Raw genomic sequence first — 23,608 nt, 5'->3', positions numbered from 1 at the left:
TATACATTCTTAGTGATCTTCCAGTATTCTTCTCCAATGCATCTCAAATGACATTGCATCCGGCTTTTCTACAGAGTGTAGTTCGTTCCATCAAATCTCGGACTATCCTTCTTGAAAGCAAAGGTTGCCATCCCGGATCTCCTCAAGCGGTCAAGCTTCTTCCGGAGGATCTAGCTCTAATACCAATTGTTGGCAACAATGCAGCAAACTGAGGGGGGAGGGGGGGGGTAATCACTTTGCCCAAAAACTTATTGCAACTGTAATGTCCCCTTCTCAATGATGTGCTTTCAGTGGTCCATTGGCCTATCTCAGGGACGCGTAGGCTATGTGGAATGAAGAATTAGGGTTTCAAACGTTGGTGCAGCATGAACTTACTATTTTTAGTAGGTTAGGGGTTGATTGTTTGGATGGTGCTATCTTACTGAGTTTTCCATGTTCTGTCACTGGGTGCGAAGATTATGTTTTTCGGAGCTATATTTCTTGACTTACTATTTTTAGTAAGTATCAATTCAGGTGGTTCTATTTATAGCAGGGCAGTTCAGAGATTTAGTTCAGTCCAATGGATGATTCGGCACTTCATGATGAATACTAGGGGACGGGTGAATTAGTATACCAAAAAATACTGAACTTAAACACTTAAATAGTTTAGCAGTAAACCGGTATAACAGTTTTACTAACAAACCGGTTAACACAAATGCAAACCAAACAGCAAATAAGGCATTCACCCACAGAAGCACAATCACCATAACACGAGATTTTGACGTGGAAACCCAAATGGGAAAAACCACGATGAGATGAAACTCACAAGTAACTATCTGCAGAATAGTAACCAGACCGGTTAAGGTCTTACAATGTTCTTTACCAGAACAGATCCTGTTAGGAATCTCAATCTCTGTTAGGAGATAAGTCTGATTAAAGACTACCTTGTGAGAGGATTTCAGATCCACAATTGTGAACCACCTTGTTAGAGGATTTACAAAGGCTTTGCCAGGCCTACCCGGTTAAGGGTTACAGACTTGTCGACGATGTGAGTAATCAACAAGTGAGTGATCTAAATATTGGCACATTATGCTTGGTTAGATCCTTGATAGCTCATTGTTAATGTATTTCAGCATTACTTCAGTCTTCAATATCTTCACACTCTGTTTCTTCACACAGACCTAATCTTCTTCTGTGATCGCACATGCAAAAACTTCATCAACCACACAAAAACCCTAACACCACCTAAAACCCTAGACATGATGTCCTTATAAAGGAATCTAATTCCATGTCGGTCCAATAGGATTACATTGCAAGTTCCTAGGTTCAGTGCATCTGGACGCATTTGGTAACACGGCATAGAATCACAGCCAAAGTGTCGGTGGATGATAACTCATCACAAAAATAATACCGGTTGGTAACTCATCACAAAGTAATACCAGTTCATACATTTACCTATTACCGGTTCACATATTTGACCGATTACCAGTTTGCCAAAATGAAGACTGGGAAAAATGATAACTGCCGCTTCAGTTCCTTCGTACCACTTGAGATCCTCGAACCGCTTGAGGTCTTCATACCGCTTGGGATCGGTAGACACTTTCTGCAAAAACTGATAGCCTAAAGGCTATAATACATAATACCGGTTTGGAACAAATACCCGTTGAGCATAACTCATACATACAAAAAGTGATCTCAAAGCAAGTGTGTGTCCATCAATGACAATCACAACAACATCATCAAAAATGCCAACACTTCAATCCTCAATTCATTTGGGTTTTGAGCAGTATTTGGCTTGCAGGATGATCTATTAAATATTAACACTGCATTCTAGGGTTAATATTTAATTATATTATTTTGGATGACTTTGGGAAATAGAAGTTTATTTTATTCAAGTGATTTTATCAATTTTTCCTAAGTCAATGGCATAAGGGAAATCGAATTATTTCATGAGCATCACTCTATGTTTTATTTGCAAGTTGTTGTCCTAGGCAAAAAGTTCGAACTTGCCTAAGGGAAGGGGACGCCATCCTTGTGGAAACTTATTATATATTTTTCAAATGTGTTTGGGCGCCCTTGGGGGTGTAATGAAGTGGCATGTAATTTGGGTGTATTTGGGCACATTTGCATTTGAATCTATGGAGAAAAAAAGTTATAAATAAGAGCCTTGGGCTCTCATTTGGATCATCTAAAGAATTTGCATTGTTATGCTGCCGAAATGGAGAGCAAAACTGAGCTTCGGAGTTGAGGCTTCCTAGCTAGCACAGTTTCGTACTTGCAATATAGTACCTAGCTGGTGGGTGTGATTGAGAGTTGATTTTGGTGTGAGGATTTTCAATTTTAGAGTTTTTGGTGAGTTTTCTATGTTGCTGGTTTGGAGTGGTTGAAGCGGTTTGGAGTGGTTGAAGCGGATTTCTATTCATAACTCTCTGCCTGAGTGTTCGTTTCTTCTGGGTAGAGGCTCGTCGGAAACGTATTTTAGAGGCGATCATTCCTCTGGAAGGGCATTGGATTTGGTGTTGATTGGATTTTTTGAGAGCATATCGAAATTATCAGCTGGCCGTACCTTTCTTGGAGTGCCTCGGTTTGTGTGCCATTTGTGTGTGGTGATTTTGGTGCTAGTTTGAGCTCCTGGTTGGTTCGCCTTGGTCATAGCAGTTGTTCGCCTAGGATCGTGAGCATTTTGGAGCTGATTCGGAAGAGTTGTGTGCATTGTTGTGTTGCTGGCCCATTTCTGGAGAGGCTGGTATTTTATATCAGAACTTGTTGTTTCATGTTTTAGCCTGAAATCAGTTTTAGTCTTTGATTGAATGTTTAAAGTACTTCACTGTAATCATCTTGTCTCATTGGTTAGCAGTACTAACCTCTTATTGAACTTGAAGTGCTCATTGTAATCCCTACTGCATAAGTGGAAGAGGCTGGCCAGGCCGCCTTAGTGTTTGTAATTTCTTTGTACTTTTGTCCTCCCACTGAATAAGTGGTGGAGTGGTATTGTCCTCCCGCTGAAATATGCAGTTGAGTGATAGTTTTTATGCATAAGTCCTCCCGCTGCATAAGTGGTAGAGTGATTTTGTTCTGGTTATGCTTTTGTTCCCTTGGCTGGTTTACCGTCAAGTTCTTGATCTTCATCCCGCTGAAAAGTGGAAGGGGCTGGCTTGCCGCCCAGTATTGTACTTGCTTTATAATTTCCACCAAATCAGTGAGCTAACGAACCCCTTATCACCGTATGCTCTCACCTTCCCACATTGGGCTCTTGGTGATCAGAAAGTGGAAGGGTTACTTTCAGCAATATTGAGATTATATTTTCTAACCTTAACGGGTTATGGTGTTTGTTTGTAATCCTTATTGCATTAAAACAAAAAAAAATTATTTGGGATATTACAGCAACTTAAACCACAAATCAGATCTGATAATTAACAGTTTAAAGCATGAAACAACACCACATCAATAACACACATAACACCAAGATTTTTGACGTGGAAAACCCGGTTTAGGAAAAAACCACGGTGGGAACCTACCCACAATGAGATAATACCCTGTTAGGAGTAAGTAAAATATTACAATGGGAATGCACATGCATTCAGGCACACTGCATAGAGCTCACTGCTCAAATACAAGAAACCCAGAAAGGGCTACAACCCTTAGGGAAGGCTCACTGCCATACAGGAAGTCTCACTGACTTACAAAAGCATTCAGACAACAATCCGGATTACATGAACTATGAAAATAGCATCTCCATATGTCTGGGTACAATTCTGATTAAGCTCGCTGTCAAATCTTCTCTGCAACACACTTCTCCGCACAACTTCCATGCTACTGAATGATTGATACAATATTCGCACATATCATGATTCCTCTCAATGATTATTACATTCATTTATACAGGTCATCAACCTATATTTCAAGGTCAACCAAACCCTTAATACAAGTTATAAAATAATAACCTCACACACTACAACAATACATCTGTACCAAAACAATGTTGGCTCAGACTTGGTCTGGACCTAAACAACCACCGCAAATATGAAATACCTCCAAGAATTACGTCTCAATCATTCGCAACACGCTACCACATCATGAATGTCGCATAACACAAAGAACATCACTGGACAAAGAAAATCTTCAATAACGCGCACAATAATTAATGCGGACCAACAATACACATAGAACAAGATCTAGAAATATTCACAAGCAACGTGAATTGCACCACAACAACCGCAACAACTTGGATTACTAGAATCATCATCATCTCACTACTGGAGCTCAAGAACAACATAACTGACTGTCAACCTGAAAGATTCGCTTGTGGATTTCCAAATCATGAACCAATCAAACTAAGGACACACATCAACGTCCAAAATACATCCCACACATCCGCAACTAAAGATATTACAATTCCGGAGCAATACAAAGCACAAACCAGAATACCGAATAACACGAACAACTGAATATCCAACCATAATACCGGACCTCATAACTCAATCAAAACATCATGCGGACCTCTGCAAATGGGAATGAACCATCTACGAACAACATACCAGAAATCCGTTAATCCACATCAGCTCATCTACAACACACAGGCTAAACCAACTCATTCAATCTAACTACAACACATCATTCCAGCAAACTCCTCAGCAATATCCAACAATCTCCCCATATGTCAGTCTCTCCATATGTTGACATCAATGGCAACATATCAACCAATCTCTAACACAATGGTACCTCTACCAGTCAACCTCTAGCATAGAGTGGGATAACTAGTGAACTAGAGGTATAGTTTGAGGAGGTTGACCATTGAAGGCTTACGAACTCAATCTATGATAAATTTTATGTTTTGATGGATGATAAACACCCAAACACATTGGATGTTGCTTTAAAAGAGGAGTTGGGTACCTCTTGTATAAGCAACTAGCAATGCTTGAGAGAGGACCCTAACACTAGTATGAGACACTAGTCTCTTAGTGAAGGGAGATCTTGTGACCAAAGAAATGTCAAAGATTTCATAAGGAAGTACTTGAACCACCACGAAACAAATTTTCACACAAAGGTGCAAAGAGTAATAAGGATAAGCCATCGAGCACTTATTTGGTCACAATTAATACCATTTTTATGATAATTATCATAAAATGAAGATTACAAGTTTTTGACTCATGACCACCCCCATAGAGACTTTTATACTAGCTCATCAAACAACATGAGTTCACTTGACTACCGGTCCACTATTCATGTAGACACATTGACACATGCATGTAAAATGCAATGAGGGCATTGCCAAACATACAATCTCTTACAATGAAGAGATGAAGACTTGCATGATGCAGACCCATGTACCCAAAATATTTGACTATGGCATGATAAGTGGTGGGGCAAGCTATACAATAGCGCTCATTTGCTCCTAGGTACCCCTGGTGTTGGCTGACAAAAATACCATAGTAACCACAAGACATCGATACAAATAAAGAGAAAAGTTACTTTTGAAATAAGGCATAGGAGTATATAAGGGTATGGCCATACATATGGTGACATCGATTTACTAATGACTAAGCCAAAGAGCATTGACTATCCCAAGGAAGGGTATCTCGTTGGCAATTAGACCCCACATGGGTACTAATAAAAAAACATGTACAAAGTGTTCTTGAGAAAAAAAAATCCAATGCTTTTCTAAAAATCAACATCATATGTTATAACTATTTGTAGACATCCAAAATTGTTCATTCACATTTGGTCAATCTATCCCTCTTATTCATCCATCCCCACTATATAGTTATTAATTAAATAATTTGTGATTGTTTAATTAATTGTTGATTATTCTTCTATTTTCTATCTAACCCCCTTAGGTAATTAATTTAATTAATTTACCTATTTGACCATTCCCCCTAAACTTTCATCTATTAAATTTAATAAAACCCCATATTTATTTAATTTAGTTCACTTATTCTCCTTTTTCCTCCACATGGAATTGAAAACCATTTTTTAATTCTTCTCCATTTCTAACTCCAAATGTCAAATCCTCCAATTCTCCCATTTGCATCCCAATTGCCCTTCTAATCAGCCTAATTACCCCCCTTAATATATGGCCTCACAAGTTGCCCAATTAGCCTTAAAGGCTGCCCACTTTTGGGAAAGTACCCACATGGGTCCCTTCCCCACTTGTCACATTCAAGGAACTAAAAATTATTTTATTCTTACTCCCCATGTACTTGGAGTGCTGGGGCAAGAAATGTCTTTATGGCAAGATCTTGCCCATACTCCAAGAGTACCATTTTCCAACAACCCCTCCTCACCTCCTCTCCTGGGTTGTGAATCGGCAACCTCTCAAGCATTGAGAGGACCAAGTGATCTCAAACATTCAATCCTAGCCCTCCAATTCATCTCCCCTCATTCAAACGCTACACTTAGCCATTTTTCTCATATTCGCACCCATCACAACAACATGCATCTTAAAGCTTTGAGCACCCTTATGCTGCCAAAATTGTAAGCACACATCAAATCTACGCAAATCGTTGCAATGAGGAGATCAACATACTATGTTTTTCAATGGATTATGTTATGGTTTGACCTCATTTTAGCCCTATCTTGAGTGTCACTTTGTTTTATGATTTCAGGTTGTTTTAAATTTTAATGCTAATTCAGTCCATTTAAGAATCGCATTTCATTGTGTTAGGACTGTTGAAAATTTTACAAATTTTGAGTAGCTATGAGCTTAGCTTTCTTCTTTGTAGGCTTTAGGGTTTCAAAATTTGTCTAAGTATTAAAATTGCCCATGTATTCCTTTGATTTTGTTTTAATCCTTTATTGACCTGTCTAGCCAGTTATCGGAGTTTTAAGTTACAACATTATGTCATTGTTACCGGTTGGTAGCCAGCCCCATCTCGTTAGGAATGGTGGTATAACCGGCACGAGTATTTTCCAAAAACGTTTAATGTCCAAGTCCAAAAATTTCACCTCGTAGTTTTCCTAGCCAACCTCCCCCTGGAACCTTCACTTAGTAAGTCTTTTGTGCACATGTGTTTTGTATCACTTGAGTGATTCCTTGTCTCCACGGTTCCGCAAGTTGTTTTACAATGTTAAATTGTTACCTACAGAGTGTGTGTTGTAAGCATAGTAAGTGTTCACGCAGATCCGCAGGTGATATGTTCGCCTTATATCTTTCCTTGTGGAGTTGCGGAGTGACAAATGAATGGTGTGCTAAAAGAAAGCTATGGCCCGCAGGTTCGCAAGAAGACAAATGGTATGACAAAATCACTTGCGGAGTAGCGGAGAAGGCTAACCAAAGTAGTAAGTGACTTTGCAGATCCGCAGTTGGTGTTGTGGAAGGAAATGTTAAAGTGCGGAGCTGTGGACAACTATGACTAAGGAATGGCTTGACTCCGCAGATGTGACAAGGTAATACAAAAGTAATATTGCGGAGCTGCGCGTGGACTCAAAATGATAAAAGTGGGCCCAAGATTGTTGAGATGGCGTTGCCACAAAAGCAAAAGCATGAGTTGAAATGAGGAGTGGCCACCACTATGGATCAAACGCACTTAGCAAATGTCGGGACAAAAAGGAGGAAATCACAGCCATAAGTGATGCGAATGTAGCAAGATCAACGGCCCAAATTTTAAAAAGCACACACAGCTACCAAATTCAAATGGTTCGTGTGAAGTGAATTAATGTCGATATGACAGGAGGTAGCTACATTTCAAGAACATTAAATTCATGAGTTGAAGGCTCACTTTTCACTTTGCATTCGAAAATCCAAAGGCGAAAAGGGATTGCAGAGCAGAGAGCGAATACCGAGCAATTTGAAGAGCTAGGGTTTTCAAGCAAAGCGAAATTTAATAGTGAGTCAGCCTATCTTTAATGGAGTTAAATTGCGAAGCTTTCAATATTGCCTATGTCTATGACTTGATTTCAAGTAGGTTTTAGAAGTAAAAAAAAAACCTAGATCGCCTTAAATTGACAAGATGCCTAAGAAGGGTGAATCTTCGGGAAAGAAGACAAAGAAGGTACCAGAAGTTGTTAAAGTATCACCTGAAGCTAGTCCAAAAACTCATGAGTAACCCCATGTAGTAGTAGCCACAGGTCCCGATGCAAGCTCTAGCTCCATTCCTATTGCCATCCCTATTGAACCTAAGCCTAAAAAACCTAGGGCCCCAAAGAAGAAAAGGGAAGAAGCCTCTAGCTCTCAGGAGCCTAAGCCCAAAAACCCACAAGTTCCAAGAAAGAAGGAGCGGGCTCCTGCGCAGACTTCAACCCCTACTCAGGTACAAGCCAAACTGCTAACATATGAAGATTTTGTGAGGGTGGATCCTATGGGTGCTGCATAATAGCCTGTGGAAAAGGAGGAGGAAGAAGAGAGATCATATGCCCAAGACATTATGGATATCCTCCCAGAGTCGAGCATGAATTGGAGGGAAAGAGATACATTCACTGACTCGTGTGCTCATTGTGGATGTGCTCATTGTGGAAGTGCTCTCATTCCTGAGACAGGGTGGAGCTTGTTTTCCTATTTCTACAAACAGAAGAATGATCCAGCCCCTATGAATCACCCATGGTATCTTAAGATGGTAAGGTTGATTGTGCCTGATGTTTTTGTAGAGCCTGATTTGATAAGACTCTTAGCCTTAAAGTATGAATTTGCAGCTAAAACAGTTAGAGATTTGGAAGGAAGAATCCTTCTATACATAAACAAGGCAGCAATTATTGAATGCTTTGGTCTGAGTGGACAAGCACTAGCAGAAATTGACTTGGACAAGTTCTAGACAGATTATAACAAGAAGAGAAATATTCTCAAAGTTGAGCAAGTACCCCTGTTCAGGTTGAAAGATTGGGATAATAGGAAGGTCACCCTCTTTGATTCAAACAAGGAGCCTCTTAGTTGAAAAGTTTGAAAATTATTTCATCAAAACATATCATATGTTGTGCCAAATTTCAAGGAAGGACCCTAAGCCTAGAATGCCAATTGGCATGATGCTTATGGCTATGAGGATTCAGCATAAGCATGTCAACATCTTATATGATTTTGCTTCATATATTGAGGGGTAGATACACCAAGGGCTGATTAAAGGTAGGGAAGATACATGAAATATTGTCTTCAAATACTATGCCCTTGTATGTCACTTAATTCTATACTAGCATAGATATGAGTGGGACCATAGGATGAAATTGAGAATCATTGATGATCATGGGAAAGCGTCCCCAATCCAAAGATGGTGTTACCTATGGGATAGTCAGTGTCCCACGGCTGATTATTTGGCATTTCATGAATGTTTTTTCACTTAAGTGGCTGCATGGTGTGGGTATATGTATGATCGGATACCAATCAAAATTAAGGAATTATTGAGGCCAAAAGAAGAGCGAATAGCTCAAGATGGACAGTTTAACCATGGAGGATTGGTTCTTTTTTGCAGATTATACTTTAATTAGAATATATGGTTGCCCTAAAGCTCCTCATCAACTTTCCATATTTGTGACTCCTAGGTTAGCTTTCCTTGAATATATGTGGAAATTTATGTGGAGAGAGAGAGAGATATATATAATGCATAAAGCAGAAGAAGGGAACCTTTCTTCCAAATGTGTAAGATATGGAGATTTTGCTATTGGTTCCAACACTCTTGAAAAAGTTCAAGATTATATCAATGCTAGATATGCTTTGAAGTTTGGACACAAAAGGTGTTATGATCCTAAGGGGATTATAAATTGGTTAAAAACTCATATTGTAGCGTTGTAAATTGTCATCGGGCCAATTTACACCTCATGTTTGTGCCCCTTCTTTAGCGTGTCCCCTCCTCATCACCTATCTAGATCCGTTTTGTGCCCAAACTCCAGTTTTGAAGCCATGTACACCTAGTGATGAACTTCCTAAAGGGGTGTCCTACTCCCTAGACCTTAATTGTGGTCCCTTTCTGAGAAGGACCATGGCGCCCAGCGCCTTGGTCCCTTTTAGTTGGGCCCAATTTTGAAATGGGACAAGGGTCCTATCACTCCAGCGGGATTTCAATTTCGTGGCTCCGCATGACTGTTGGAGGTTGGCCTAATTGGTAAATGACCTAGATACCCCTATATAAAGACATTCGATCAACCTAATTCCATCCATCCATCCTAAGACTCCAAGCAATTAATTCCTAGCATCCTTGCATCTATGAAGCGTTCATTATCAAGCATTTTTAGAAATCTTCAAGGCTGCATATTCTTCATTCAACCATTGTGGAGCCAAATTACATCATTCATATGCAAGCATGTGTTTTGTCATGTTCATGCTATTTCATACAACATATGTGATTACATTCAAGAAACAAAGCATCATCATCAACAATTGCAAATCTGAGGTATATCTTTCCATTATTTATTTCAGTATTTGCATTATTTCATTCAAGGTTAATTTCTAAACTGGGGGTTGACTTAAGTAAGCCCCTATTCCCAACAATTTCCCCTTTCTTTCTGTGTGCAAGAAACAGGTACAAAGCTGTAATTTTCAGGATCGACATTATTCTTAGAGACGAACAGGTTCCCTTTTGGATGGCAAAAAGTTTGAAGGACCAAAGCGACCAGCACTCCGATCCCAACAATTCAAGTCGACCTTCTGGGAACAAATCCGAACACTCACATATTGCTCAAATCCAAGTTTGTGGCTCCGTTTGACGATTGTAGCTCACTGTTTATGCATAATTGCTTCAATTTACACACATTTAACCTAATTTCAGCATCTTCAACAAATTTAAATCAAATCAACTCAAGAGAAAGAAGTGGCACACCTAAAACCCCTGGAATCTGATCAGAATCTAGATCTATTAGATTTAGATCTATTAAATTCCTATCCTTCCCTAATGTAATTGGTCCCTAAGCAAAATTAGTGGTTTTACTACATCTAGTGGTGGAAACCCTAATTTTCACCACATTACACATATGAATAGGGGTGATACTTTCATGAATTGTATTATGTTGAGGACCTGATCAAGAACTGTCAGGACACTACAGAGGTCATCCAAAGGAGGAAAAAGTGGTCTATTTCGACCAGTTTTGAGGTTGAAAAGAAAAAGTGGGATATTAATTTTGAGGAATTTTACCCTAAGGAATCGAATGAAGTGGAGAGAATGGATCTCATGCTCAAAAGATTTGAAAAGATATACACTGGAAATGTTGTTCAAAAGGGTAAAAGACAACCATGGTTCCTCAAAAGCCAATTGTTATAAAAGAATTAGTGACTGAAGAGGTGGCAGATTATGTTGTGCAGGAGGTTGATCAGCCACCACCACAAGCACCTCAACATTAGGAAGCATTTGAGTATGTTCCTCCTAGGCTTGAGGAACTACTAGCATAAAGGAAAGAAGTTGTACTTCCTGATCAGCCAACAGAGCAACAAGGGCCACCTATTGTTGAATATGAAAAAACTGAACAGACACTTGGCACAGATGAAGCTGCTCGTGCCTTGGAAGAATTGGCTGCAGGACAAGAAGTTGATCAACCCTTGAGGTCACCTCTAAGAGAAATTGTGCCTCAACAAGAGCCTCAGGACAGGTGGAACTGGAAGCTTCGGTTCCATTTGATCAGATTGATGATGAACTAGTTGTAGCTGCTACTAGGTTCATGGCAGATGATGAGTTTGTGAAATCACCAGAATTCAAGGGATTATGGTTGAAGATGAAGGACCAATCTCCGGAGAATGTGTTTGGTGATGTGTCAACACTAGATGAGTTGGATTTAAGCCACATAACGCCAAGTGATGCTAGACAAATGGTTAAAGATAGTGGCAAGTTGTTGATTCCCTCTTGGAATCTAGAACACATATTTCTACTTGATCAGATTAGGCAACAGCAGGATCCACTGTTTGTTGCAGAGTTCAACAATAAGAGGGGAATGAGTGGCACAAGGTACCACCCTACTCTAAAAGCACTATCACAGTGGGTGACAGCTCCAAACAATAACAAGCCACAACTACTGGAGTTGAGGAAAAAACAGGCGACAGTGGTATAATAAGGACTCTAATGGATACAACCACCTTGAAAGCAGCCACTATTGCAATGCATTCAGTTGTGTTTGCCAGAGATGCTGCTGAGCAGCAACAGAAAATGTTAGGAAGATTAATTCAAGAAAGGGTAAATATAAATAAATCATACAATGAATTATATCAAGAGAATGCAAAGCTGAAAATTTTTGTGTGAATAAAGGACTCCCTCCTCCTACCCATAGACACTTCATCACAAGAGCAACCTTCTACATCAGCTCAAAACATTGTGTCTCCTTCAGCACGGGAAATGGACAGTCTAAAGGTACGGCTCAAGGCAATTGAACAGGAGTTAGAGAAAAAGAATGAATTGTTGAAGGGAGTTGAGAATGATGCTAAAAGGAAATCTTTAAATGTGATGAGGGGAACAGTTGTGCATTTGTTTAAAGCTGTTTTGAGTAAGTTAGATGAAGTTTATAATGCATACCAAACATTGTTCCAAGTTCTGCGGCAGTGCAAAGAGTTCACCACAGTTTTGAAGCCACTTTATGAGTTATGGCATCCTCGGTATGGGACAATCAAGGATTTAAACCTGGCTGTCAAGAGTCTCCCATCAGCTCCACCTATAATAAGTGCTACTTGGAAAACGTTAAATCTTTTGATCAATGAATTGCCATACATTGAAAGCAAAGAAGCAGCAGTAAAGGAGAAGATAGAATCTTTCAAAGCACTTCAGCATTGAATTCTTCCAGGGGTTTTGAATGCGAATGGAGAAATAAAGAGTGTGGACACTTGGAAGAAAGATTTTGAAGAAGCAATGAAAGAGGCTATAAATAAAATTGATGAGGGGGATCAACCCCAAATACATACATATCATTTGACAATTGATAAAGTAATTGAAACTGATGCTACATATAGGAAGCTAATAGCAGAGGTAAAAAATGTTGTGGATAACAAGTGTAGAGAGATTCAGGGCAAAGTGCAAGGGATAAAGGCCTTTAAGTGGCCCACCAGTTTTCAGATCACTCAGTGGCACCAAGAACAATGTACTCTGGAGGAATGAATGAGAAGACACTATATTAGGAGGGACAGACTTTTAGGTATAATTCAACTTTACAATGGGAGCCTTGCCAGGTCATCAAATCACGGGTGTCTCACGGTTAATCAGAGCAGTTGAATATGTTTAAAGCATAGACATTTCGTTCACATGATATTTTCATTCCTTGGTAATCTTGCATGGTTGGTTTTCAGTTGTTATTGGTTTTTCCTTTTCTGTCTATGTGCTTTTTACATCATTGTTGGTCACGTGGTCTTCTAGCAACAAATTAGAAAATCATCAAATGTCACTATTCAAGATAAGAACAGTTATCTTCACCTTTTCCTCTTGAATGCGATTACTTTTTTAGCATGTAAACATGCCAAGGCATATTCTAGTTTAGATAAATCAGATTTTGACATGTGTACATTTATCCTGAAGCTTGTTTCCTCCTTCATTCTCTATAAGAAGGAATTCAAGGCCATTTGTAAGGGTTCTGAAAATTTATCTTGGGCGGTGTTGACGTGTGTTTTGTACACAATCAAACACAGAATAAAATACCCAAGGGTACCTTATCCTCTTTTGAACAAAGCCTCTGATTGCTGAAGATGTCGCAAAAAAGGATCAATTAGGATGACTCCAAGGTTCTTTGATGTAGGGTCTCTACGTGTGGATAAGCACCAGTGGTCGTTGTGAATGCTGTTTCATCAAGGGGCCTTACGTTTCCGTATTGCAGGAACAGAATTTCGTAAAACTAACAAGTTCTCAAAAAGGATCAAAAGGTAGGGTTTGCAAGAGATGAATTCTAATCTAATCCTAAGAATGATTCAATGTAGGCTAGACTTGGTAAGATTCTACCAATTTCAGTATTGCCAAGGAATAACAACTCTACTGAAATTGATGCGATCTTCTAAGGTGACTAATGATTTTTCAATTCATCAAGAATCATAGACACTACCATGAAGGTACATATCACTAGTTCAATAATGATTGAAGGTTTAAGCAATCCAAATATCTCCAGTTGACCACACAAGGCATCCTTACAATTAGCAAGGAGCTAGTGGTTTGGAACGTGAATCTCACCAAAGATCAAGCCCAACACTTAGTCCTTCAAATTTAAATACTACTTCAACCAAGAATGATTCAAGAAAGTAAGCAACCATGAAAGTAGCCACAAGAATTGCAATAAAACACCATAACTTCAATATTTTATTGATCTCAAAGCCAAAATAGACAACAATTGCTTGAAATTCTCTCTTCAATGCTCAATCTTGCTACAAAATAACTTCTAACTATCTGACTCTAATATCTATTTCTCCTCTTAATCTCTAATTCTTATCTTACTATATCAAAAATGAAAATGAGTGAGGGTATATATAGCATCTTCAATTACAATGAACGGCCCAGATCAAAAGAAGATCAATGGCTGAGATTCTGACACCTAAACCCTAATTAGGGTTTATTACAAAAAGTTCCCCTTTTATTGAACAATATTAAATGCATAGCCAAATATTTAATTGGCACAAAAATCTAGGAAACATAGACCAATGATAATTAAGGTGCCACATCATCTATAACAACCTCTCTTCTAGAACCTTGTTCCCTTTCCAATGCTCCTTCTTAGCATATGCAATGAATCTGGACACAATTCCTTCAATCTCAACAATAGGAATCTCGGGAAGATTCCTCGTTCGTTCCTCCAAGTGGATAACTTGATCGAAGGCCTTGAGAAGAGCTACATCCCATCCAGGTTCGAGTTCCTTGATTTTCTCAATCAGGAGCATAGTAGCGAACATTTGATCCCTTTGCTCATCTTTGCAAAAGATGACCTTAACCTTCTCTTCCAACTCTTGAAGATTCACATCTGTCTCATCTTCAATCCTTCTGCCAAGAATAGAACATAACACCTCAAACAACTTGTCCTGAATTGGATGGATCATGGCACTGGACTGCTGGAGGGAAACCGGTCGCCTTGATAATGCCACTTTCAATTATTCTCTTTGCGACAGGTGATGGCTTTCCAATGTAAGGGACCTCTCGAAACTTCTTCACACTGAAGTTTCCCAAGTTGGTATCTCCAATGTTGCTCCATTTTGACACGATCTTGGTCTCCAATTCTTCATTCCTTTGATCTTCCTTCATGAGAGCTGGACGACTAGTGGATGCTCCCGCCTTTGGGGTCGCCATTGTGACACCTACACAACATTTCATAATGAGTAATATATTTTGCAATTTAAACATATAGAGTAGAAAGGAAGATTGAAGCTTTTAATTTAGGAAACTTCATGATAAATCTTTGAATTATCATTTCCTAAATTTAACTACGCAATTTGAAATTCAAAATTCAAAATTTCAACATTGGACTAGGAAGATCTCGCCATACCTCCACTTGAGGATTAATTCTAAGAAATGATGCAAAATTAGGAAAATTCGCTAGGGAAAAGGTAGATCGAAGTCCTCAAAATGCGCTTCCTTTATCAACTCCACCACCCCTAGCCTTCAACAAAATTCGCTCCAACTTAGACCAGATTTCGCACCTTTTATTGCTTCTCCAAATCGCACTTGAATGAATGATTGAATGATTGATTAAAATGGTTCAAAATACCAATGTTATATAGGCGCTCACCACTTCCTTTTCCCATAGGCCGACTTGGTAAAATAAAACCCAAAATAAACAAAAATTAATAAAAGAAGAGGCCGACTTTACAAAAATATTAAAATGATACCTCAAGCGCTCTATCTTTTAATTTTTAATTTAATAATAATTAATTTCGAATGCCTTAATAATAATAATAAAAGATTTTCCAAGGCTTAAATTAATTATTAAATACCAACGCACCTTTATCAAATGCCAATTTAATTGAAAAAAATTTTAAAATATTTTGAAGTTTTTAGCGAATTTGGCATTTAATGCGATTTGAAGGATATTGGCGCCCAGGCATGGTAAAAATATCAATGTCAATAACCTTGCTCTGGTCCCTTGGAGAGGGACAAGAGCACCTTTTCATTTTAGACCTGGCATCCCTCGTTTTTACGTTCAAAACCTCATCCTTGACGTTCAAAATGGCATTTTATCTGGAACTTTAAGTTCAATTCATGTGATCTTTGGAAGGAGCTTGCCTTAAAGCATTTTCGCCCTGGTCCCTTGGTGAGAGACTGGAGCGATTTTTGTCTTTTGTCCTTGATCTTTATCTTCTAAATTGCCAATTCAAGTTTGGGGGTAAGCAATGATCTTCATTGTTCGTTCTATGCATGTTCAACTCGCTTTCTCAAGACAAAATGGGCTTTCCAAAGATTTTCGCCCTGGTCCTCCAGTGAAGGACAGGAGCGATTTTTGTATTTGAGCCTAGGATTGTTGATTCTTGGAGGCGATTCCTTGTTCACTATCTTTCGAAAGGCATTCCCCATCTTGTATCACCTTGTCTTGGCGTGGTTTTGGAGGAAAATTGTTGATTTTATAGAAAATCGCGTTGGTCCTTCAGTGGAGGACAGGAGCGCCTTTTAGCTTATTGCACAATCTCTTGACCACATCGACCTTCAATTACTCCTAAGGCATAAAACATGATTCCCCATTCCATCTTGAGTCTTGGAAACAAAAGTAGCATTTCAAAATGTTAGGCAATTAGGCATATTTGAAGATTTCGCTCTGGTCCCTTGGTGAGGGACAGGAGCGCTCTAGCCAATTTTCATTGAATTTTATGGTCTTTGCAACTTCATTCCTCCTTGAAGCACTTTAAATATCATTGCAATCTCATGCCTTGGCCTGGATTCGTCCAAATTTGGAGGGGGAAGCTAGATAATGTGTTTTTCGCCCTGGTCCCTTGCTGAGGGACAGGAGCGATTTTGCAATTATAAGCTCACTTGTGCTCTGCTAGTCTTCGAAATTATCTCCAATGGACCGATTACGTCCTCTTTCATTCATCTTAAACACAAAACTTGCCTTAACTTTGCAAGATATTTGCCTTGTTAAAAAATCGCTCTGGTTCCTTGCTGAGGGACAGGAGCACCCTTTGAAAATCGCTCTGGTTCCTTGAGGAGGGACAGGAGCGCTTTTGTTACTTAGGTTGATTTTCTTCATTGTGGCCCACTCAAGTTATATTCAACGGACAGAACACACTCCTCTTGACCTCTTCAAATCGTAAAATCACTTAAATCTTGCAAGGATAATGCAAATTTGGAATTCAAGCTCCGGTCCTTCAGTGGAGGACAGGAGCGCTTTTTGCCCTCTAGGCCAAATCTTCTCGCTTTTCATCTCGAAATCTCATTGCTACGGAAGATATCATCCTTTTACAAGCCATGAATGAGAGCCCAAGTCCAGGAAAGGTCCAAAAAGGTGTGTGTAAAGAAAATCGCCCTGGTCCCTTGGTGAGGGACAGGAGCGAATTTATCTTGCTAGACAAAAGGTCCAATCTTTCATTGCTTTTAACTGAGTCTGGATGCTCCATTATGCTCATTTCATCCTTCATTGTGTCCTTAATGCTTCAATTTGATCAACCAAGGCCAAAAATGACCAAAATAAATCATTTCGCCCTGGTCCTTCAGTGGAGGACAGGAGCGAATTTATCTTAATCCTTCAAATTTCATCATTTTCAAATCTTCAAAATCCTTGAAATCGTCAAGTCACGTCCAATTAGCTCCCCTGGAGACCCTGCACAAAACAAATTAACAAAGTCAGAGATCAAAATGCACTAAAAAACATTTTCGCCCTGGTCCCTGGGAGAGGGACAGGAGCGATTTTACCCTTTTAAGCTAAAATATCCATAATTTAGGTCTTTAATCATTTCACAAGGCGTAATTAGGTCATCTTCAAGGCCGGGAACCAGTTAGCAAGCCTTCTAAAAACAAGAAATTGCACTTAAAATAAAATTCGCCCTGAGCCTCCAGTGAAGGACAGGAGCGATTTCTCTGTTTCAGGCATCCTCTCGCCTCCAAAATTTGATCAAAACTTTACCTAGGCAAAAATGTACAATTCCATCTTCAAAATGCTAACCCTTAGACGGAATTTGAATTTTCCCTCAAAAAAAAAACCTGACTGGACCTAACCTAAGACATACCTGACTTCCGGACAGGCTCATCCTATTTCAAAAATTGCAATCTTCGGGAGGATGCTTAATAATCTTCAAAATTTGACTGGACTCGGCTTGAAAATATCCAAAAGAAACCCCTAAGGCTTAACCCTAGTCCAGACAACTCACTCACTTACTCAAAACCCTAACAGCAGAGAGAAGAACAGGCAAAACAAAAGCAAAAAGAGGGGGTCCCCATTTTAATGGGGCGATGTGTGAAATGGTCACAACAGGCAGGTAGATTGTATAGGTTCTGAGTTTTTGACTATGAAAGAAAATTGTAGAGTCTTTATTGTTTTACAGATAATTGTAGACACAATCAAATCTGAAAGAAATGAATACAATCAATTCGAAATTGTCTCCTATTTTGTGTATCTTTTGTGCATGAATTGATATATCCAGGGTATATTAATTTGTCTTTGCAATTGTTTGTTCATGTGTATTATGAATTATAGGTTTCTTTCAAAGAAAGGATTAAATTCTGTAATTATATTGCAGCATGGTAGACGCACATTATAGTGATTTGTTAAGTAGGATTTAGAGCTGATGCAGAGATATTTGTGTAAAGCACGAACATACCTGACAATCTAATTGTGAGCGAATTATGCAAATTGTAAGCAGTAAACTCTCTATTGATTAGACGTTGTTGTCCCAAAGGATAGGCACCGGACTTTATTCTCCCATTTGTTTTCAAGATCAAACTTTTCAAGTAATCTTTATTTTCTGTATTAGGAATAGTTGTAGTTTAAATCCCAGTCCCAATTGCTGGATTAATAGTGTTAAACCAAGGGGTATAGCAGTTTTTCATGGTGATAATCTTTCCTTGGTACATTTTCATTGGGATGCATATGTTTAGTTTGCAATACTCAAAGTGAACATGCTTTACATCATCAAGTATTGCAGGTATACCCACCTAGGTTTTGCAGAGCCTGAAAGGCAAGAGATCTTCAACATCTAGGTTGAGATCTTGTTCGTTGGCCACTAATCTGAAGATCTGTAGACTGAATTGAATTATTTCATAGGAAATCTCCAAGCAATCAGTTGGAAGCACCAACACATTGCACACACTCTTAATTATAAACTTCTGTAACATATAGCCAAATCATTGACAACAAGAAAGATATTCCATTAACTTCAGAAGGTTAATCACAAAAAAAAGTTTTGGAAAATAATGAGCAATATTGCATAGGAGCAATTCTGAAATTTCACCCATAATGAAAGATGTGAGCCTGATTATATCAGGCATCAAAAACCTGCACCATTAAATGATCCTACTGTCTTGAGTATGGTTGTCTATGCCACATTATCAGATTTATCACAATTTTGTTAGTTTCCTCTAGAACACTCTTTCTAATTCTTTCAGAAACATGATTTTTCCTCTAATTGTGTTATGGAACTTCTAGTATTTTAACACTTTATAATTCTCACTTTCTCCTAATATTTTGAAGTTTGTTGAATGTGGTTCAGATATACTAATTCTAACGGTCAAATTTTAAAAAATTTCACACATTCCAATATTCTGAGATGCATTTCAAATGTTCTATTCTTTGTGGGTCACACTTCCTGCTATTCCAAATTGGGTGTTTTATTTGTGGTAATCCCGTTCTGGCATCAACTTTAGTTTCCATTTGTTATCCATCAAATTTCTGGTATATTGACTATAGTTTCCACTTGCTATCCATCAAATTCCGATGTTCACATACAAATCTTGTAATTGGTAGTTTTGAGCTGGTAACTTTGTTGAATTGACAGGAACACTCTTGTAGAATCCCACAAGGGAAATTCTTTCCATTTACCTTAGATATTATTCAAATTTTGCACCAGTGAATTATTACCTTAGGACAAAGCTCAGGGGTGAACCAAACCTTGCCATACATTCAGATTGCACAGTTCACAAAGTCCTCATCAAGTATGACAACCAGAGAAACGAGAATCACCAAAAATTGCCGAGTTTGGGCGATTTCCAAGTCGAGTCGGGCTGGGCGAGTCCAGGGGGCTCGGACTCGGACTCGGCCGAGTGTGGGGCCCAAAATAGCCCAAACTCGAACTCGGCAATTTTGGCCGAGTTTGGCGAATCCCGACTCCCAAACTCGGACTCGGCAATTTTGGCCGAGTTTGGCGAATCCCGACTCCCAAACTCGGACTCGGCAATTTTGGCCGAGTTTGGCGAATCCCGACTCCCAAACTCGGTCGGCGGCATGTAACTTTAAGTTAAAAAAAAAAATACTTCTAATATGTTTCTAATTGAATTTTTTTGGTTTATATTATGCTTTGAGCCTAAAAGTGAACTTCATTTCATCCATTTGGCAAAATAGAAGGAGAAAGGTGAGTTGTGAGGAGAAACAACAGAAAAATAACACCCGATGCCTTTATAAATAATAAAAGTCTTTTGGCCTCCAGGGACAGTGCCCCTCGACCCCACCCTGTATCGCAACAGGGAGCACTTCAAGGGCGCTGCCCCCAAACCCCCATCGTAAAATTAGGGGGGAAACTACGCTGATAAAAGTAGGGAAATTTTAACCTCCGAGTCTGATTAGGCTCCATATAACAACATATAATGTCATTTGGTGCATCAAGAGTAGGAAAGGGAGAGTTTGCATCTCATTTGATCATATGATGACATGGATTTTTTATTCCATGAGTTTTGTAATATTGTATACATTTGACAATATTTATATATCTATGTTTGTTATTTCCTTCAGCTACAATTTGTGTTTATGCTTATGTGATTGATGTATACTTGTGTATGTAATCAAATTAGCTTCTATTTGATGATGTTATTGTGTCTTTAAGGTGTATTTAATAAAGGGTGCATGAAACAAGTTTTAAATCTTTAAAAATCTCTAAATTTATTGAGTTTTTCACTTTGTCGAGTCTAAGCCGAGTTTTTTTCCCGAGTCGAGTCGGCCACACTGAGTCCGAGTCCGGTTTCTATGATGTCAACTGCTTGCACAGGTAATGTCATCAAATATAATTGTCTTTACCACTAATCAGTAGTGGCTTTGTGCCTGTAATGCAGCATACTTCACCACGTAAATGAAATATCCCCGCATTATATCAATTGACATCTTGTACATGAATACAAGTGACCAAGAATTCTATGGTTCACATTGGACAAGGAGATATATTAAAGGATATTTTGACAGGCTAAAAGCATCCTTAAATGCTAATTCTAGATCCTTAAACTAAGATATATGTGGCCAGATATTTTGGCTACATTAAACTGCATTGTTAGAGATCTTGTCAAGTGAATTTGATCTGGCCAGATTTCAGTTACTGTTCTTCCCTTTCTCTAAAGCTCATTCACATTTGAACTAGGCATTGTTATTTAATCTGATGAAACATGGTCGTATGGGCTAGTAAATAATGTAATTAATGTATATCTTTTATTTTGTCTTCGTTTAAATTCTCCAAAAAGCTTTCTTTTTTTTCTTCTCCAAGAAGCTTCTACGTATGACCATATTTCTTCTTTTAGAAGATTACTACATCTAGAAGCTTCCTTGTGCGTACTTCTCATTCATAAATGCATGATACAAGAAGACTGCACAGCATGTACACTTGCGGCAATCTCTTTTCGCTTCATTCTTCTCTGTAACTGCTTGTGAAACATGCTACAGAATTGAAATCATGTAATCCAAGAGGACACAAATTCCAGTCTGTTTAGTATGTAGTAATAAGATGGTATAAATCTGAACAATTTTAAAGGCTTGATAAGGCCAAGTTCACATTACCTTTATCCAAACGTAAATTGGATGTGTTAAGTTAAAATTTCTGAAAACTTATCATAATATGGGTTTCTGAATTTATTTGAAATAACTTAACAGTGAATGTAAAAGGGCACAAACTAACGATGCAGATACTTATTAGAATGCAGCAGGAAGCAATTCTGCGAAGTAAATACTCGCAAAGCCATTTCACATGCAGAATTAATGAATGGTTACAGGGTCTTCGCAAGCCTGCTTTAGATTAACCTATGAATTTCCGTTGGGAACTTACACTTAAATTTCCTTAGAATAACTCTGAGTCCAGGGAAGAGTCTCCAAAAACCTTCTAATCGGAGATTTCACGTAAAACATCACCCACTGAAAAGCTTATTTTGATATGCATTAGGGGCAACTCCAATTGCCAAATTAATCAAGCTAGAGTCTGAAAGGATTCTCCTCTGAACCCTGTTAAGCTAAAGTTTCACTTATTTGAACCGAGGCAAAAATTCAATTTTTTATTAATTTCTTGGCCGAAAAACTAATTCAGAATACTTATCCCTTAGACAATTTCCCTCAATTGCTATGCTGAACTACAGGACCATTTTGCAAAAGTACATATTTTCATTTAAAAATCTCTAAATGAACTGCATTATATCTTTAAACAGAAGTGTTGTTACAACTTTGAAAATTTGCAAGAGATAAAGAAAGAAAGGATAAATATGAATGCCCACAAATGATCAGAGTAGATCAGCGGGGCTGGAAAAGTACAACTAGCACGGAATAGATATGAGGAGGGATCTAACTGAAAGCTCTTTAAAAGGAAACTAAAAATATAATACCGCATATGAGAAAATCTAACTGCAAATGCTACCCTTGATCATCTTGCATTTATTCAGAAGTATTTACAAATTTTGTGCAGCCTACTAGAACTATGCATTGTCTAAACTTTGTCCTTATTATGAAATGTGTATTATCTGATCTTTGTACGATTTACTCGAAAATATGTATGATCTATACCGCAGTTTAAGAATTCAGCTCAATGAGCGTATCAATAATTAACCTGCCTCTCGGAAGGGATTAACTGAGACTGTTACTGCGAATATTTTGAAAGTAGACACCGAAATTAAGGGAATGAATATTACTGTTTTGACTTTCCGTCTGGATCCTCCTGTCCATTGAAGCATAGCAAAAATCCTTGATTTAACAAATCAAAGCCTCCACTGGCATACATACTTTTGGTTAAAATTCGGCGGCATTTGTACTCGCTCGTCAACAATTCAAAAGGCTTAAGATGTCAACTAAAACTGGAAGCTTGAAATATTTCATGGAAAGAAGTAAATACATTAGAAGTAAATATTTCATGGAAAGAAGTAAATAAATTTAACTTCGGAATTTCAACATTTGTACAACTTCAGTTTCTATTTACCGCGCTGAAGATAATGGTGAGGCTCTTCCTGTTCTCAGGTTCTGCAATTAAGCTTATCGTGGAATGTGATACTTTTTCCTCGCAAATGTCCGTACAAAATATTTCTCGCGGGCTTTAAAAATGCATTTCTCGGACATTCCAAAGCTTAAACAAGTACCACGTCGTAGTAGGCTGCAGCTATAATGGTCACGATTTTTTAAGTTGTCTGAATGGAAGGTTTTGGAGTAGACGCATCCGTCATAGTAAGTATATGATTTAGATAGAGATATTTACTAGCAATCATATTTTGGTGTGTAATGGGTCCACATAAAAGGTGTAGAAGGTGAATTAGAGAAATTTTGGGTCTATTTTGTGTCTATTTTGGATCTATTTTGAGAAATTTTGGATGTAAAAATCATTAACACCAAGTTTATAACCACTTTTTGGAGGTAGCTTAGCAGCGTCCAATATGAAAAACACCAAACACAT

The 23,608-nt window shown here is 38.4% G+C and overlaps 1 protein-coding gene across 1 annotated transcript in view; it reads right to left on the bottom strand.

The window, feature by feature from the left end:
- LOC131061662 (uncharacterized) overlaps nt 1–23,165 on the bottom strand; it is a 265,563-nt gene extending 242,398 nt beyond the window's left edge. Inside the window, exons 1-2 of the mRNA XM_057995474.2 lie at nt 23,141–23,165; nt 22,857–22,934 (exon numbers count right to left, since the gene is read on the bottom strand). The gene's annotated coding sequence lies outside the window, so the exon portion shown is untranslated. The remainder of the gene's footprint in view (nt 1–22,856; nt 22,935–23,140) is intronic.
- Nucleotides 23,166–23,608: the final 443 nt, after the last annotated feature.

The sequence above is a fragment of the Cryptomeria japonica genome, chromosome 7 (assembly GCF_030272615.1).
Source record: "Cryptomeria japonica chromosome 7, Sugi_1.0, whole genome shotgun sequence".
Taxonomy (NCBI): Eukaryota; Viridiplantae; Streptophyta; class Pinopsida; order Cupressales; family Cupressaceae; genus Cryptomeria; species Cryptomeria japonica.
Note: the sequence above shows the minus strand (reverse complement) of the source record. Positions and strands in the feature narration are given on the sequence as shown.